Source organism: Oreochromis aureus, linkage group 13 (genome assembly GCF_013358895.1).
Source record: "Oreochromis aureus strain Israel breed Guangdong linkage group 13, ZZ_aureus, whole genome shotgun sequence".
Classification (NCBI taxonomy): domain Eukaryota; kingdom Metazoa; phylum Chordata; class Actinopteri; order Cichliformes; family Cichlidae; genus Oreochromis; species Oreochromis aureus.
Window position 1 is genome coordinate 33,863,248 of NC_052954.1, and position 16,425 is coordinate 33,879,672.

Below are 16,425 nucleotides of genomic sequence, written 5' to 3' on the forward strand. Positions count from 1 at the left end.
GGTCCTGGGTTCAAATCCACCTCTGGCCCTTTCTGTGAATGTAACTGACACATGAGGTGAAATATATATTTTTATTAGTTATCTCAGGGAAACTGAAGAGTCTGAACATTCAAGAAAAGCTTTTTGAACCATTTATTTGCGGCTTTTTAAAACTGTTTTCTATCTTACTTAATACTTAATATATGTCTTAAGGTAAAAACTAAACTCAAATAAAATAGATGCAGAAAGGAAGCAATAATAAAATTATGCAGTAAAGTCAATCTCACATTCAACATGGCAGAATAAACAGAACTAAAATGGGCTGTTAAATTTGTCCCGCCCCTCCCTGAGCCTGGTTCTGCTGGAGGTTTCTTCCTGTTAAAAAAGAGTTTTTCCTTCCCACTGTCGCCAAAGTGCTTGCTCATAGGGCCTTGTGTGGTTGTCGGGGGTTATCTTACAGTATAAAGCGCTGAGCGGTTTGATTTGATCATAAATAAATACACTGAGTGTAGGCTGTGGGGATATGTCAGTGTAATTACTTTACTTTGCTCAGTACAGTAATATTTATGAAACTGCTGCGGATGAGGTTACTAAAGCAATAATCATCATAAAGCAGGGTCAGTGCCCCGGCGGGGTGTCCCGGTGTAAGAACTGAGCGCACCGTGCGCTGCAGTCCGGGCCGGGCTGAAGCGGAGGGCGGGGGGAGGAGGAAGAGGAGGAGGAGGATTGGTGGATTTCAGGACTGTGCTTCTGCGCTCTTCGTGCTCCGAGCTCTCAGCAGCCCGTCCGTCCTTCGCTCCGAGCGGGACTCCACTGCGCTTCCGTCGGTCTCCAGGTGAGTGCAGCCCCGGTCTGCGCCCGTCCCTTCTGCCGGGCTCAGGCCGCCTCTCTCGGGTTAACCGTCCACAGCTGCGGACTGTTGGTGCAAAGACGAGCCGGGCAGCGACGTCCTCTCCCCGTGTGTCTGTGCGCCCCCCTCCCCCCGCCATGTTCTCCATCGTGGCGTTGAACTTGTGCATGGTGCGCAGGAGCTGCTGCTGCTGCTGCTGCTGCTGCTGCTGCTGGTGGAGGAGGTGGAGGAGGAGGAGGAGGAGGAGGAGGAGGTGGTGGTGGTGGTGGTGGTGGTGGTTGTGGTGGTGGTTGTTGTTGTTGCTGTTGTTGCTGCTGCTTTGGTAAAAGTCTGCAGCTCTCACGGCTCAGTCGGAGCTGATGGAGGGTTTGTTTGTCCCCGCTCTCCTGATGGATGGATGGATGGATGATGATGATGATGATGATGGTGGTGGTGGTGGTGGTGCAGGCGTGGTCGACCTCAGAGCAAACAAACAGCAGGACGTTCCCACAGCTTCTCTGGAGTGACCTTCTCTGTACTCTGTCCCTCTGTCCCGCCCAGTGCCGCTGCTCTGCCCTCACAGCTCATCGTTGCGTCTTAATAATTCAGATGTCTGCAGATGTTTCTGCTGTTATCGTCTCACGTGTAGCGGACTGTTTCTGTGCAGGATTGTGACGTGTGTTTTTAACGTTGCGGGCTTAAATGAAGTTCGGGGACGTGGAGGTGTTTCTGCGTGGACTGCTGCTGTTTGCGCAGACCCTGTTTGAAGCAATTATGTAATCAGATACAGGCCGAGTGCTGCTTTCTCTCCTCCTCCTAATCTTTTCGTTCCCTGATCTGTCCTCACTGCTTCTCCTCACCCTGCTTTTTTTTTTTTCTCCTCCTCCTCCTCTGCTTCTCCTCACCCTTATCTTCGTCCTCCCCCACCTATCTCCTCATTTCTCTGATGCAGCAACTGGGAAACATTTGGCAACTTGTTGACTGGAGTCTTTACAATATCACAGTGAGGTGTGGAGCAGTTGTCAGGCTGCTGCTGCTTTAACAACCAGCTGCAGTAAAACCAGAGATTGAGATTTGCACCTTTTCAGCCTAAATCTGCTCTTTCAGGGATAAAAATTCATACTTTGTTCCCACCGGGAGGCTCAAGGACGCCGTGGTGATGGCAGTAAAAAGTTAATCTCCAACCCTAAAATCTTTTAAAAGATTCAAACATGAACTAGAAAAAAATGTTTAATCACGCAGTGAGAGTTTCCCTTCTGGTGTGTAAATAAGATCGTAATCCTCACAGTTAACCGATGCTCGAGGAAAAGCATATTTCACACTGACGTGATTTCCGCCAGTCAGTTTTAGTGCCAACATTACCCAGATCCCTTCCTCAGCTGGAAAACCTTCCTCTGGAACGCCCTGCTGGGCCTGTGACCCGGCTCTGGATAACTAAAAGGGAACCGATAGATGTTTGGATGACTTCCACTGAGGATGACCAGTTTATTTTACTCTCTTTAAAAGACCACAGGGGGTGTGGGGATCCTGGAGGACCGCTTATGATCAAAATGTAACATTTAAACCACTTAAAATATCATAAAATCTGACAAGTTTATAGTAAATGTGCTTTTTAGAAAGATGATTCACCGGAGTATTCTCTCCACATTTTATATTGTGTTAGACCAGCTTTGCGTGAGTCTCAGTTCAGAATAATCCTTCTTTATCTTGCACTTAAAGCCATTTTAGCACTGATTTTTCACTTTACACAAACTCTCCTGATTGGCTGACTCTTGATTTGAACAGCAGAGGAGGTGGGGTTTCTGTGTCTGAGAGAGCCATATTAGGCATATCCTGTCTCTGTGATGTCACACTGATCCAAGAATGAAAAAAATGTGAAACTGAGAGGTTAAAGCAGGCTCAGCTCATTATTAGGAGCTTTGGTCATGTTCAACATGAACAGGAAATGAGGAGAAGCAGAGTTCACCTGTGATGGGAACAGTTAAACTGACTTTTCAACGTGAACTAAATGTTTGTGATTTTGCTTTTTTTGTAATGGATGATTTAAAAACATGATAAAAGTCCGTCGGTCTAAGGTTGGTGTACCCTAACCTTAGACTGACCCAGTGGATGTTAAAGGAAGAAAGCCAGAAACGGGGCACAGGTTTGAGAATGAACCAAAAATCACGCCTCATCTGTGAATCAGTTCTCCTCGTGGTGACCGCGGTCGTAGACGCGGACATCAGCGACTCCACCTTTGGGCTGGTGGGCCGGTCTAGTTTGGGCAGCCTGGCTGGTTTCCAACTAAAAGCCTCATAAGTGAGCGAATAAACAAGCCGATCCCTGATTTTTAACTTTTAAGTGACTGAATTTGTATGTGGATATTAAGAATCTCCCATTTTTAGCCAGTTTTTGTGATGCTTCTGGTCTGCCTGTGTGCTCGACCCAGACGCCACCCTCAGGTCAGACACAGCCCCACAGCTGATCGTGCGCTTCGTACGAGTGAAAAAGGTGATGGGATAGAAAGAAAGTGGTGGTGAAAGCTCGGGTGGCTCTGAGACCTTTACATGAAGTGAAGCTGGTGGGTAACGAGGGGAAGTCCTCGCTTGGTTTGTTTCTTGGTTCGATCCGCTTGGATGTTTAAACGATCTGCAGGGACACTTTCAGTGGATCGATGCTCCTGCTGGAGACCCGACGATGCTTCTGGGTGCGTTTTGGCTCCTCTGCTGATGCCTCTGAGGCGGTGTGGGCGGCGGTGATGATGCGGGTTTCAGCATCACGCGGAGGGGGGATCTGAGCTGTAAGTCATCAGCTCTGCTGCAGCGTCCGAGTCCCACGCTTCCAGCTCCATCACTGTAACAGCAGGCTAATATTAAACAGGCGAAGTGAAAACGCTACGAGGTGGCGTCAGCAGAACTTCCTTTAAATGTTTGGCTCACTCGAATTCATGGATGGAGGCACCGGTGGTGAGTTCAGCAGGTTTGTGTTGACTTTGTCTTTGAACACACAGCACTTCCTGTTTGTCTTTGCCGTTGTGTCAGAGCGTCGATGTGCGCCTGAGCGGTCTGTGCGTCCTCCTGTTATCTCTGCTCACCAAACAAAAACCTCTTTTTATGTTTAAGCAAATGAAACGAAACAGTTTTGATTCCAATCCTGGAGGTTTTAGTTTGAGGCCCAGTTTTTGTATTCAAACATTTTTCTGTTTCCTCGACTTGCTGACTTGTGATCGTCTCAGGGTTTTGAACCTGTGCATGATGACGTGGACATTCTGGTTAAATGTGGAAAACTTTGTGTTCATCATCATGAACCAGCAGGTGAGAGTACACGATGGCTTTAAACATGCCTTTAGATTTGGATCAGACTTTATAAAGTAAACAGCTGTTGGATTCACATTGAACTATAAACTCATCAGGAAACTGTCCACAAAAGCATTTCTCACTTCTTAATGTGCACTTTTAATAACTTCACTTAAACGCACATAAACTGCTGTTATTCGTGCGGTCGAACGCGTCAGACCGCCTGTGGTCTGAATCGTCACGTCTTGTGGCCTCCCTCCCTCCTGCTGTCGCTCCTCCTCCGAGCTCCTTCCTGTAAACAGATCCGACTGTTTCTGTCTTCGTTAGTGCAGAAGACAGACTGCGTCTCAGACGTCGGGTTGTTTGCATAGCGAGGACAGAGGCACGCTGCTCCGACTTCATTGTCGCCAGATGAAGGAGGAGGAGCCTGCGGTCATGTGATCTGAATGTGAAGCATAAATGCAGGAGAACGAGGTGTTTGATCAGGATTTTGGTCCTGAGTGGGTGAATGTCTCATTAAGAATCGTGTTTATGGCAGATTATTTGCAGGATGTTTGTGATTGTCTCCTGCTCCTCAGACGATTTCAGTTTGTTGAACATTTTATGCCGCGTCACTCGTTTCCTCCCAGAGACATTCGACCTGTATCAGAAAAGTCAGGTTCACTGAATTCAGGATGTGCTTCTCTGTAAAAAGCTCACACATATCAGCTTTTTGTATTCAGATGTGGAAATATGAAATCTGGCTGATGTTTGGTCTGAATTTTGCCAAAGTCGTTGGCCCTTTAAAAAGAAGTAACGACCTCCATCGCAGGCTGTTTCATTTCAAAGACTGTGATGAGATGAAGGAGGTGCGTTTATGGGAAACGTGGAAACGGCACGCACGGCATCTTTTTAAAAGGTTTCTGTCGACGTGTTTTCTGGGATTGGTCATGAGGTTGATTTGCTGGTTTGGATGTGAGTCAGTGTAACGACAGCAGAGTTAACCTGATGAAGCTGCTGGTGGAAACGCAGAGGCCTCGTTCCTGTTCTGCATTACAGCGCCACACATCAGCAGTGACATGCTGTCCAAAGCTTACAGTTAAAAATTCTGCACTGCTCTCTGGTTGGTGCGGATAAAATCCGGTCCATGCATCATAAATCTGCCCACATCCTTTAATGATCAGCTGATCTGCTGTAGTGCACAGCAGCAGGAGGATCCATGAAACTCGGTTTCTTTGAGAGGTGAGCTTTATTTTAGGAAACGAGGCCAGTCATCCTTCCTCTCTCTGTCTTCACCACACTTACCTGTATGCATCCTTTCCTTCTTACTTTGCTTCTCCTGAAGAGCTTAAACTGCACCTTATTCACTGAAGCAGTGCAGATTCACGACTCTGAGGTTTAAACTTGAAGCTGATAGAGTTTCAGATGGGTGTGGAGAAAACTCAATTTTGATGCTGTGAGGAAGGATGCGTGGGAGAGGAGGGAGTTGCATGAAAACCAGGAGGGAGGTGGTCCTGAGGGAGGAGAGGAATGAGGGGGAGGAGAACAGGAGGTGGTGAGGAGAGCGGCGTGAAACGCGACAGACCGTGTTTGTGTTCATAATTAAAGCTACTGCTGCGCAACCTTAGCAGGATACAAGGCAAGAACAAGTAATCAGATTACTAAAATAAAGTGGACTAAGTTAAAATGAAGTGACGTGATTGGCAGTGGGGATGGGAGTAGGTGATGATGATGAAGGAGGACAGGACTTAAACATACCAGCTGTAAAAACTGAAAGCAGAGGAGAACGAGGAGGGACGCAGGAATGTTCTGGAAAATGTCCCGCAGATAGGAAGTGGAGCAGTTGGACAGAGAGAGGAGGAGGATCTGTTTCCCAGCGGCGAAGCTTCAACTAAGTATAGAAAGTCCGTGAGAGCGGCGCTCACCTTCACCACGGCGCCGCAGATTTTAAAGCTTCGGTCCGTAAAGTCTGGTTTAGTTTAGTGGGACGCTTCAGAGCGTTCGCTGTGCCGCACACGGACGCAGTTTCAACTGCAGACACGGAGAAGGTGGAGGTGCATTCATGTGTGCACACGTGCTGCAACAGAGACGTCGAATGAAGTGTGCGAGTGAAGCTGTTTGCATAAAATACATTTGTTAAGCAAAAGGTTTAAAAAATAAAAGCTTTTAGTTGATGTTAATGACAGTTTTTAAAGTGAGGACTGTGGGTGAAGGTTTATTAGAAAGTGTCATTAATGCAAACTTAGAGAAAGATTTATTCAATGTAAAATAGATACATTAAAGTATTTAAATGTGTAAAAAAACTGTGTAATGATTCCAGTTTTGATGTAAGAGCTTCAGCATAAAGCGATGAAAGTAAAATGTTTACGTGCAGCTTTAAAGTTTCAAATCTTTTAGTCAAAGTAAAGTAAAGTACAGATTTTAAAGTTTTTCAAATGAAAGTTATGGTGTCTGATAAAAGTTCTTAAAATCCAGGTTTTATATCATGTTTAACATAAAGTGAAAGCTCTTAAAGTTTCTATTGAATGTAAAACATCTTTTTAAGATTGTTCAGTTTAAAAAAAAACAACAACAAAAAAAAACAAAGAATCAAAACTTTATGTAAAGCAGGTAATTAAAAGGTTTTTATAAACATTAAGTAAAGTTAAAAGTATTCTGTCTACTAGAAAGTATTTAAAATACAACTTCAACAAATTACGCCTTTAGAGTTTATGTAAAGCTCTAAAAACAAAGTATTGTAAAAATCTAATTTCTAAAAACTACTGACTTAAAAAGTCTTTTAAAGCCAATTTAAAACGATGTCGTCTCAGGAAATCTCATTAAACCGAGCTTGTAGAATTATTTTGGAAAACTTTTACTAAAGTACGACTTTTAAATGCAGTGCACATTAAACTTTTAAGAGTTTACAGAAACTTTATTTTATAATTAAAGCTTTTAGTTTTTAAAATAAGGATTGTATTTAAAAACATTATTTAAAAAGAAATTTAAAATAAAGTCTTACATGTTTTAAACATTTTAAAGTCTTTCATAGCTTTTAGTTTATTGCTTAAAGTAAAGATTGCACGTAAAATAAAATGTCAGTGAAGTCTACGGTTAATGTAACGCTTTGAAAGTGACGTCAGTGTAGTGAAATGTTTGGATTTATAATCTCAGGTTTTTAAACTGTTGCCGTGTGAATCCTGAGAGCATGAACAGGAAGTCCTCACAATAACCAGATTCTTTATCTTCACATGACAGATGCAAAAATCATTAACTGAAAACAGACGAATTCCTGCGGCTGTTTTCTATAAGAGCATTTCTACAGCAGACAGACCCGACGCTCGAGTGTGATCGAACCCGAGCATCAAAGCTGTGCTTCCATATTTATTCATATACGGATTTTACTCGTGTGTCTGTGTGTTTACATAGCTGGCTTACATCGAGCGGTCTGACCCGAGCGGGGGTCAAACACACATGCAGCCATGTTGTATATGAAACTCGGTGTGATGAAGGATGTTTGGATTAAAGCGTCTTTTCCTTCTTCTAATCTTGGTTCGGTTGGTCGTTCACTTCCTCCTGAGGCTCAGGGATTTGTTGGGATCTGAAATGAAGTTTTTAAAAGGTGACAGGAAGCCAAAGCTGCTCGGCTCATAAGTGTCGAAGTAAATTTCCATCCAAGATTAAAAAAGAAAAAGGCACAAGCTGAGATCTCATGAATAAAATATGTGGAGAGCGCGTTTATGAAGAGCCTGCGCTGATGTGCAGCAGCAATATTTTCCATTTCTGTGCTTCCAAAAAGCTCGGAGTTGTCGGTTTATTCCCCGATAGACGAGGAGACGGAAAAATAAAAGTCTGATTTTGAGCGTCTGCTCTGATCTGTCACGCTGCAGTTTCTCTGCCGGCTAATTGGTTTCACAGACGTCTGATGAGACGGCGGAAAGGTGAGGAGGCGAGCAGCAGAGATCAGGTTAAAGGACTGACGCCAGCTGCGCTGTCTGCAGACACCAACGAAGAAGAAAAAGTGGCTACGAACGAGTTTTCAGCCATTTCAGAGAGTTGCAGAGCTCGTACAAAATCTCAGCACGGCTGAGTGAGCGACGGGAGAGCTGCTCAGCTGTATGGTCAGAGTCTCCATCGTCCAATCACAGCACTGCTGAGCTCTGGCGTAGTCCGTAACCTGCAGCATCGCTTTGAGACGCCGTTTTCCTGCCTTACTTTGGGCATTTGGGTGTGAATTAAAGCAAGCAAGCGACTTGGCCCAGTACAGGAGTGGGCAGTGTTTAGAAATCTCACCACGTTAATTATTTTTCATAATAGTCTGTTGATTGTTTATCAATATATCTGATTATATATCAAGTTTAAAGGTTCTTTTTTATTCCTAAGTGAGAAAATTTAAGGCTAATTTAGTTTTAGTAACGGAGCCACAGCTGAGCTGTTTTTGTCTTCAGTGCAGATAAAAGTTGAGCTTTTTATTAGTTGGTCTTTCTGCCTTTCACGTTAAATGGAGACTTTTCCCATTTATTCCACTTAAATGCACCTCGGAGATGAAGAGGAGGAGCAGCTCAGTGCCCTTTAACTTCCTCTCTGGAGATAAAACATGAGGAAGAGATGCTCAAAGGCGAGTTGGCGTAATGAGGAAGCCTCTGAAACGACCTCCTGCTTTTGTGTAGCTGCTGTGTTTTGATCTTTCAGGGCTGCCGTAGACGTAGCAGCTGGTTAGTGTTTTAGGCAAACTGTCAGAATACAACAGGTTAGTGTTTGAGAGGCTGTGATTAACGTCATGCCCATTCATTTAACGTGTGTGTGTGTGTGTGTGTGTGTGTGTGTGTGTGTGTGTGTGTGTGTGTGTGTGTGTGTGTGTGTGTGTGTGTGTTCCATGTAACAGTTTCAGAGGAAATACGTCACATTACCACAGACACACACACACACTCATGCACTTTGCGCTGACCTTCAGCAGGACTCCATTTAATTTGATTTCCATGTAGCCAAAGGCGTTCCTCTTTCTAACACACACACACACACACACACACACACACACACACACACACACATTCCTATTAAATGAAATGTTCACTGTAAGGCCTCCAGATGTTTTCAGGCTGCACACTAACCTGACATCTGCAGAGTGTGTGTGTGTCTGAGGATTGTTGATCTCGGGACGTTCTTGGTGGTGGATGGAGTCTAAGTTGCTCGGCATCATGGGAAATGAGTGTGAGTGGTGTGTAAATGTGTTTTGTTGTGGGTGTGTGTAAATATAAACGCTGTGAATGCATCGTGTGCACACCCTGAGGCAGCGCTGTGAGGGCGGGGTCGGCCTGCAGACGCCGACAGGAAATGAGTGATTAGGCGAAAGTGGAACGCCGCCTTCCTCCGGTCTGAAGACCTGCAGACTCTCTGCTGTTGTGCGATCTGCGTGAACTTGCACTTTATCCTTCGCTCCCCAGCCTGTGACCGAACGGCACATCAGATCTGCAGTTCCACACGCTGGGCGAGCGGGTAAACCAGCACACTGTGGAGCCGCCCCCAGCACTCCCAACACGAATCATCTGTTAAACTGCGGCTGGTTAATTTACTCGTGTTAGTTTCGTCTACACAGGAGTGAAAGAAGGCAGCACTTTGTCTTCGTCGGCGCTGGGGCGTTGTTTCTGTGGTAGTCGTCTGAGGAGCTTTCTGTAACCTCAGCCACTGTGATGGGCTGTGATTCGCCACAGACTTTGAAGGCCGAGGAAATGTACCCATCTAAAGCTTTTAAAACACTCTCAGCTGCAGCGAAGCCACTTGATTAATGTCTCCTCTCACACTTTTCAAAGTAAAAGCTCATCTCACACATAATAAAATGTTTATGACTCAAATTCCACCTTTTTCATGCTAATTGTTTTCCATGAAATGTCTTTGCACACCAACTGAAACACAGACATATTACTGAAATAAAATCACACATGCACATTAACCACACACACACACACACACACGTAATGCATGACATCATCAGGGCTTGTGTTACAGCTCCACCCGGGAGATGAGAAGGGTGGAGGTCAGTGATGTAAGCCTTTTTATTGCCATAGCAACATCAGAGGGAGGGGAAAAAAAGGCAAGCGAGTAGATTTGATCTCAGTTTCCAGGAATTGTCTTTCCTGAGTGTGTGTGTGTGTGTTAACGATGACATCTGTGTGGCTTGTGGCCACGGCGAGGTCAGAAAATGTGACGATGTTAATTCTGTTGAAAACACACAGACGTCTCAGTGCGGCACATTTTTAGAAACGCTGAAACTCAAAAAAACAAACATACAAAAAAAATCCTTTTAAGCTGGACCAAAGTGGGCGGGGCAACAGCAGCGTAGCATAGACACAACTGGACAGGGTTGTGTTGATGCTACATGGAGAGCATAGGGGAAGTTTGTGATGTTTTACTGCAGTTTGTTGGTAACAAGTCAGTTATTAGTTACAAAGTAACCATTTTGTGATATTTTAGTTATTTGTAGTGTTTTTATACAATATTTGAAATAACAATTCTACAAACATGATGTTTAGATTTTAGTCTAACCATATTATGTCACCACCTGTCAAAGAGGCCACGCCCATAATAATCCGAGCCTTAAGCCTTAATACAATTTAAACTGTTGTGCTTTAACTGTAAACATGTTTATTTCTGCTGTAAAGTTTTAACATGGGAGTCTATGGGGACTGACTCACTGCTGGAGCCCCTGCTGGATGTCAGAGGAACTGCAGGTGTTCGATGGTTTAGTCTTTCAGCCCTGGAAATTGATTCTTTTTGTTATAATGGACATTCATAAAAGGAACAATTGTTTTAAGGATATATGCAGAGTGTTTTTAGTGGCGAGCTGTCTGCTTCAGAACACAGCTGCCGCTCACAGATATTAAGGAGCTTTACACCAGCGTATTCCTTACCCACAAATACCCACTGACACACTTGGCGTCACACGAAATGATTTGGATGACCTTGGACAGGGAAGGGGGAGGGTTTATGCGTCCTTGACTGAATGCACATTTGTCAGGATCTTCACACAGACTGTGCAGCTCTTAAATAATGACTGCATTCCTCTCTGTGCTTCCTCCATGTTGCTACATGGAGCTTTCTTATACTTACAGTCAGGCAGACAGGTGAGTCATAGCGACAGGTGGGCGGTCAGCGCTGACCTGCAGTGTTGAGGAATGTGTTTGATCCCACGTTGAAGAGTCGGATCATCGGGACGCACACATGCACGTTTTCATGTGTGAAAACCTGTGCATGCCCTTATATTTATTTCCTGAAACTAACCTTCACCTGACCTTGAACCAGTTCTTCATCCTGGAATTTAATGACTTATGGAAAAAGGAAGTCAAGTTCCCACATTGTACGCTGGAAATACATGTCCCCACAACATGAGTAATACGTATACACACACACACACACACACACACACACACACACACACACACACACACACACACACACACACACACACACACACACATATCATCCTAAGAAGTGAGATTAGATCTGACATCCCACAATGCACTGCAACATGTGCCGGGCAGGACTGTGGGTTGGGGAGAGAGAGAGAGAGAGAGTCTGGCAGCCAGCCTGGGAGATATGATGGGATGTATCGCCATGACGACACAGCCGACCCTCCAATCTGGACTGTGAAGAGCCAAGTGTTTGTGTGCAGCGATGGCGTCTTTCTGTGTGAAGGTTTCTGCGCTCTGTGATATTTTTGGACCGAAGCTGCTGAAGTGTTGAAGCAGAAATTATTTCTAGGTGTTCGGTTTTTCACCAAAAAGCAGCTTTTTCTTTTCCCAGACTCGCATCACGCCAGGACAGTAACCGCTGAAGCCGCTAACGCTGCGTGATAACGCCTGGTTGCTGTTAGCTGTGGGCTCACGGATGGAGCTGGAAAATCATTTAATATGAAAAATAATAACTCAATAACTGTGAGGCTTTGTTAATTAAAGTGTTTTTGATTTTAGGTTTGATTTAATGAAACTTTTTCTGCAGCTGTCTTTTTAAACAATCTCAACATCTGGCTGGCCACAAATAATCTGTGCTCAGGTAAAACACCTGGCTGGATGTGGGTGGAGCTTCCAGTGAAAGTCCAAATGAGTCAGATTTTTTTTTTTTTTTTTTTTTTTTTAAGATTAAACAATGAATACTAGGACTGGGCTATATCATACCGTTCACGGTAATACCGGTATAATGTTGGGCAACGATAGGAAAATGAAATATCGCGATAGAATATGGGTAAAACGCGCATGCGCAGTGCCTATGTTTACATACGCACATGGCGGCGACGCAGAATGAGAAGAGCGAAAGTGGATCGTTAAATGAAACGGATGAACCAGAACTGGTTTGTAAAAATGCTGCAACTTCAGTGGTGTGGAACTGGTTTAGCTTTCGTCCGTCAGATACACAACAAAGCACTACTTTTGGTAGCGCATGCTAGCGGGCCGTCGTTATTACCGTGTTGTTTGGAAAATACGGCGCACTTAAAATCAATCCTTTGATTTTTCTGAAAATCGACAGTGTCCCTTATAATCCCGTGTGCCTTATGTATGAATTCTGGTTGTGTTTACTGACCTCGAGACGATTTTATGTACACGGCGCTCGAAAATCTGTCAAATGTTTTAGTATGAGTTTGCTAAGCTACGAAGCCGCACGGCTTGATGGATTGTCGGAGCATTACGGCTATCGTAGGCAGGAGCCTCGCGGAGTGATACGTACTGTGCTTCAACATAATATTACCGTATTGTGTGTGTATAACCTCTTTTTAAGTTTTGTGGATATTATACATGGTTATGCTGAGGACATGTCGGCCAGTTTCCACTGGAAATGCCTTTTGGTTAAACTGTCAGTGAGGAATTTGCACTGTTACATTTTTATATAACTTTATTGCACATAAAAAAACAGCTGCTTGTTTAAGTGAAAATACATTGATGAGGTTTTTTGCACTAATAAAGTTGTGGAGTTGTAAAGTATTTTGTCTAGTGTCAATTATATCGTCAGTTAAATCGTTATCGCAAATTTTCAAATGTATATCGTGATAAATATTTTTGGTCATATCGCCCTGCTCTAATGAATACAGGCCCCGGTGCTTTAGTCATAGTAAGCTGATGAGCATTTCCTGGATAATCGTCCTGTCTGACGGGTTCGGTTTGAGCTGAAACGAGCAGCTGAAGGCCGTGTTCACACAGACCTCTGTGGGACTGGAAGTGTTTTTGTAACCACAGGCATCATTAAAGCTGTTAAAAGTGTTCACATTTGATAAGATGGCGGGAAAACGGCGCAGAAAATATTCTCCCGCCTCAGTTTTGTCTGCCTGCAGTTTGAGTTAATGTCTGCAGAGCCAAGCAGACGGTCATCTGAAGTGTGTGTGAGTGTTTGGAGTGTATAAAACACATCTGGACGTGTGGGTCATGTGGTTTGCAGAGTGGGTGTGAGCTCTGGGCGTCACTGCAAAGGATGGGTGGAGAGAGGGGGAGGAAGAGGGGGAAGATGAAGGTCTTTTGGGCTTTCTTCCCTAGCTTCACCCCTGTTCGGTTCATTCTCTCCTCCTTGGCGCTCACCCAGAGGCCCCGCCCCCTTCCTCCCGTGATCCGCCCTGCTTGTATCAGAGAGTTTGGGAACAACCAGTTCTCCATAGATCCAGTCTCCAGAGACTGAACCCCCACCCTGCTGCAGAGCAGCAGCGGCCTCTGTTCTCACTGCTTTCACGGCTGAATGTGAACCTGATCGTATCAAAGCGCTTTAATGGACAAAATGCTTTTAGTCCCGTTTTAGTGCGCTCTATTTTTGGGCACCCAAGGCTTTTTTTTTTTTTTTTTAAACATTCATTTTCCCCATTTGAGAAAATGTTAAAGTGACTGCACGAAGAATTTGTTTGGGCATGCTGTCAGGGTACATTAGGAGACTCATTTTAGGGTTGTTTGTTTTATTTTTTCATGCGTTTGAGAGAAAATCAGCATCCACCGTCAGGCCCTGCTGAACAGCTACTGCCGTCCTCTCCAAAATGTAGCGGTCACTGAACGAGGCGCAGGGTGCATGAGGGGAAAATGTGATTTCAGAGGTGGTATTTAAAGACATGACTGATTTGTCAGGGAACGTATTAAAACCGTTCACAGGCGAAGCTGTGAGAGTGTCGGCACGGGAGTTTGACCTGACAGAAAACACGAGCTGATCGTCTCTTTAAGCCCAACGTTTTATTTTTGTTTTGAAATCCAGTAAACCAATCCTGCGACGTCTCCTCTCTGTGCAGCAGGAGTCAGAGCAGTGAAAGCTCCTCCTCCTTCTGCTCCTCCTCAGAGATGGACACACCAGAAGGACTTCTGAAGACTCCTCTTAACCTCTCGAGTGCGTCGTTCCTCCCGTCTGATCCCCCCTTTCTTTCCTTCCTCCTCACATTCCTTCCCTCTCTCTTCCCTCATGCGTTCCCTCTCTAACACGCTTCATATTCTCCCTCCTCCGAGGTTGCATCTCACTTTCTGTCCTTTAAATCTTGTCGTTCCGCTTCTGGTTCCTAATGTTGAGGCGTCCTGGACGAGCCGTGGACATCAGAGGGGGGTAAACCGGTCCGAGGCGGTCTGAGGTTGACCCGCTCCGGGCTCAATCGGACTCTCCGTGTCCTCATTTGCTCTGCTCATCGTCACTCTGCTGTGATGCTCAGATAGCGCTCCCCTCTGGTGATAACCTCCTTTACTCTGCTTATCTGCTCCCAGTGGAGCTGCCATTAAACCCACCCTCATCCTCTTCATCCCCCTCTTCCTCCTCACTGTAGATGTGGAGAGTGTTCAGAGCTGCCGCCCACAAACACCCACTCGCTGATCCAAACTATTCCGACTGGTTTCCTGTGGATATTAGTGAGTGTAAATCCCGCTGAGATGATAATTCCTCTCCCTTCATCCGTTACTCTGAGCGTGTTTGCTCGCGTCCCGACGTCCTCACCAGCATTTCTGTGTGAATCCAGTTATTTTCATTCAGATTTGATGGATTTGTGGGTAAAATTTGGCTATAATGACATTTAATCATCATCCAGCCTCTTTTACCCAAAAGTCCTTTATCATAGATTAGAAATCTGCTCCGGGTGATGTTCAGTGAAAGTCTCAGTTATAGAAGTTACATAAACGCGGTCCACCGTGTCTGCTGGGTTACAGCAGAAATATTGATCATTTTGGTCAGTATATTAATCCCGATCATTTAACTTGACTTACCCTCAAAGGACTTTGTAATTATTTTGGTCTGTTTATGGGATTATCTTTAACTTTATATAGAAACAAACAAATAAAAGGCAAAAAGTTGATTTTATTGAGTATGAAGCTGGTCTGACCAGGTGAGCTGCTGTTTGTCTGTGGCAGAAATAAATTAAGATGAACACCTAGGTCGGAGCTCTGCGTGATGGCCTCGAGGCGAGTGATGGAGAGCAGACAGACGGCTGTCGTTTCTGACATCAGTGCGTTGGTGGTTCCTTGTGTCCGGGGATGGGCGTCCAGATACACACCGGCTCACTCCTGGTGGCTGCTTATCGGGGCCTGGAGCCTGGGGCCACTTCGGGGGTGGGGTGCCCTCGGCCTCTCGGCCTGGGGCTCGGTCACTCTGGCACAGCTGGCTGCCGGCGGAGCTCACGGGCACGTCACTGCAACCCCCCCCTGGCTTCTGCTGAGTGACCCCTCATCTGGGACTCTCCTCAGCTCTTTCTGGGATAGTGGCGCGGCTGCCCCTCTGTTGGTCTTCCTTGGTCTCTTGTGTTCTGGGGGCCTCTGGATGTCTGGAGTTTTGATCTCCTCCATACCTGCTTCATGCCCTGGAGGACGGGGCTGTGGCCCCCCCACACCCTCTAGCAGACCATTACATGAAGGAACCTTTTAAATACAAGCGCGTTCATGCTCACAGGTGTACACACGGGTGCTCACACACACAAACTACACCCTTTTTGGCTCCTACCTCAAAGCACACTGTGCACTGTCGATCCTACGTGCTGCACCATAATGTTTAATATTTAGTATTTACTGTTATATTCCCACAGATCATTGTGATGATGTTGTTTATTATATTGCTCTCGTTTTCTTCTGCTTGTTTTCTGTTTTCTTTCTCAACAGGTGATCCAGGTGATCGATATATGTATTTTTTGTCTGCTTATTTTGTTGGTTTTTGTTTTTTGCCCTTTATCCTCGTTCCTCTTCTCCGCTGTTTTTTCCCCCTCTTTCTTTCTCCCCTTTCTTTTCCTCATTCAAGTCTGTCCTGTATCTAGCAAGTGAAAATAAAATAAAATAAACAATAAAAGGTGAATCAAATAGACCATTACGGCAAGGCTGGGATGGTCCATTTGGTAAAGTAAATCCGTTGGGCATCTTTCTTCACCTTTAGACAATAATTCTGATGGCAAAAGAACCAAAC

The 16,425-nt window shown here is 45.0% G+C and overlaps 1 protein-coding gene across 1 annotated transcript in view; it reads left to right on the top strand.

Moving 5' to 3' along the window:
- The first annotated feature begins 665 nt into the window (after positions 1-665).
- LOC116335525 (spectrin beta chain, non-erythrocytic 1) overlaps positions 666-16,425 on the top strand; it is a 98,910-nt gene continuing 83,150 nt past the window's right edge. The window contains exon 1 of the mRNA XM_031759243.2: positions 666-814. The gene's annotated coding sequence lies outside the window, so the exon portion shown is untranslated. The remainder of the gene's footprint in view (positions 815-16,425) is intronic.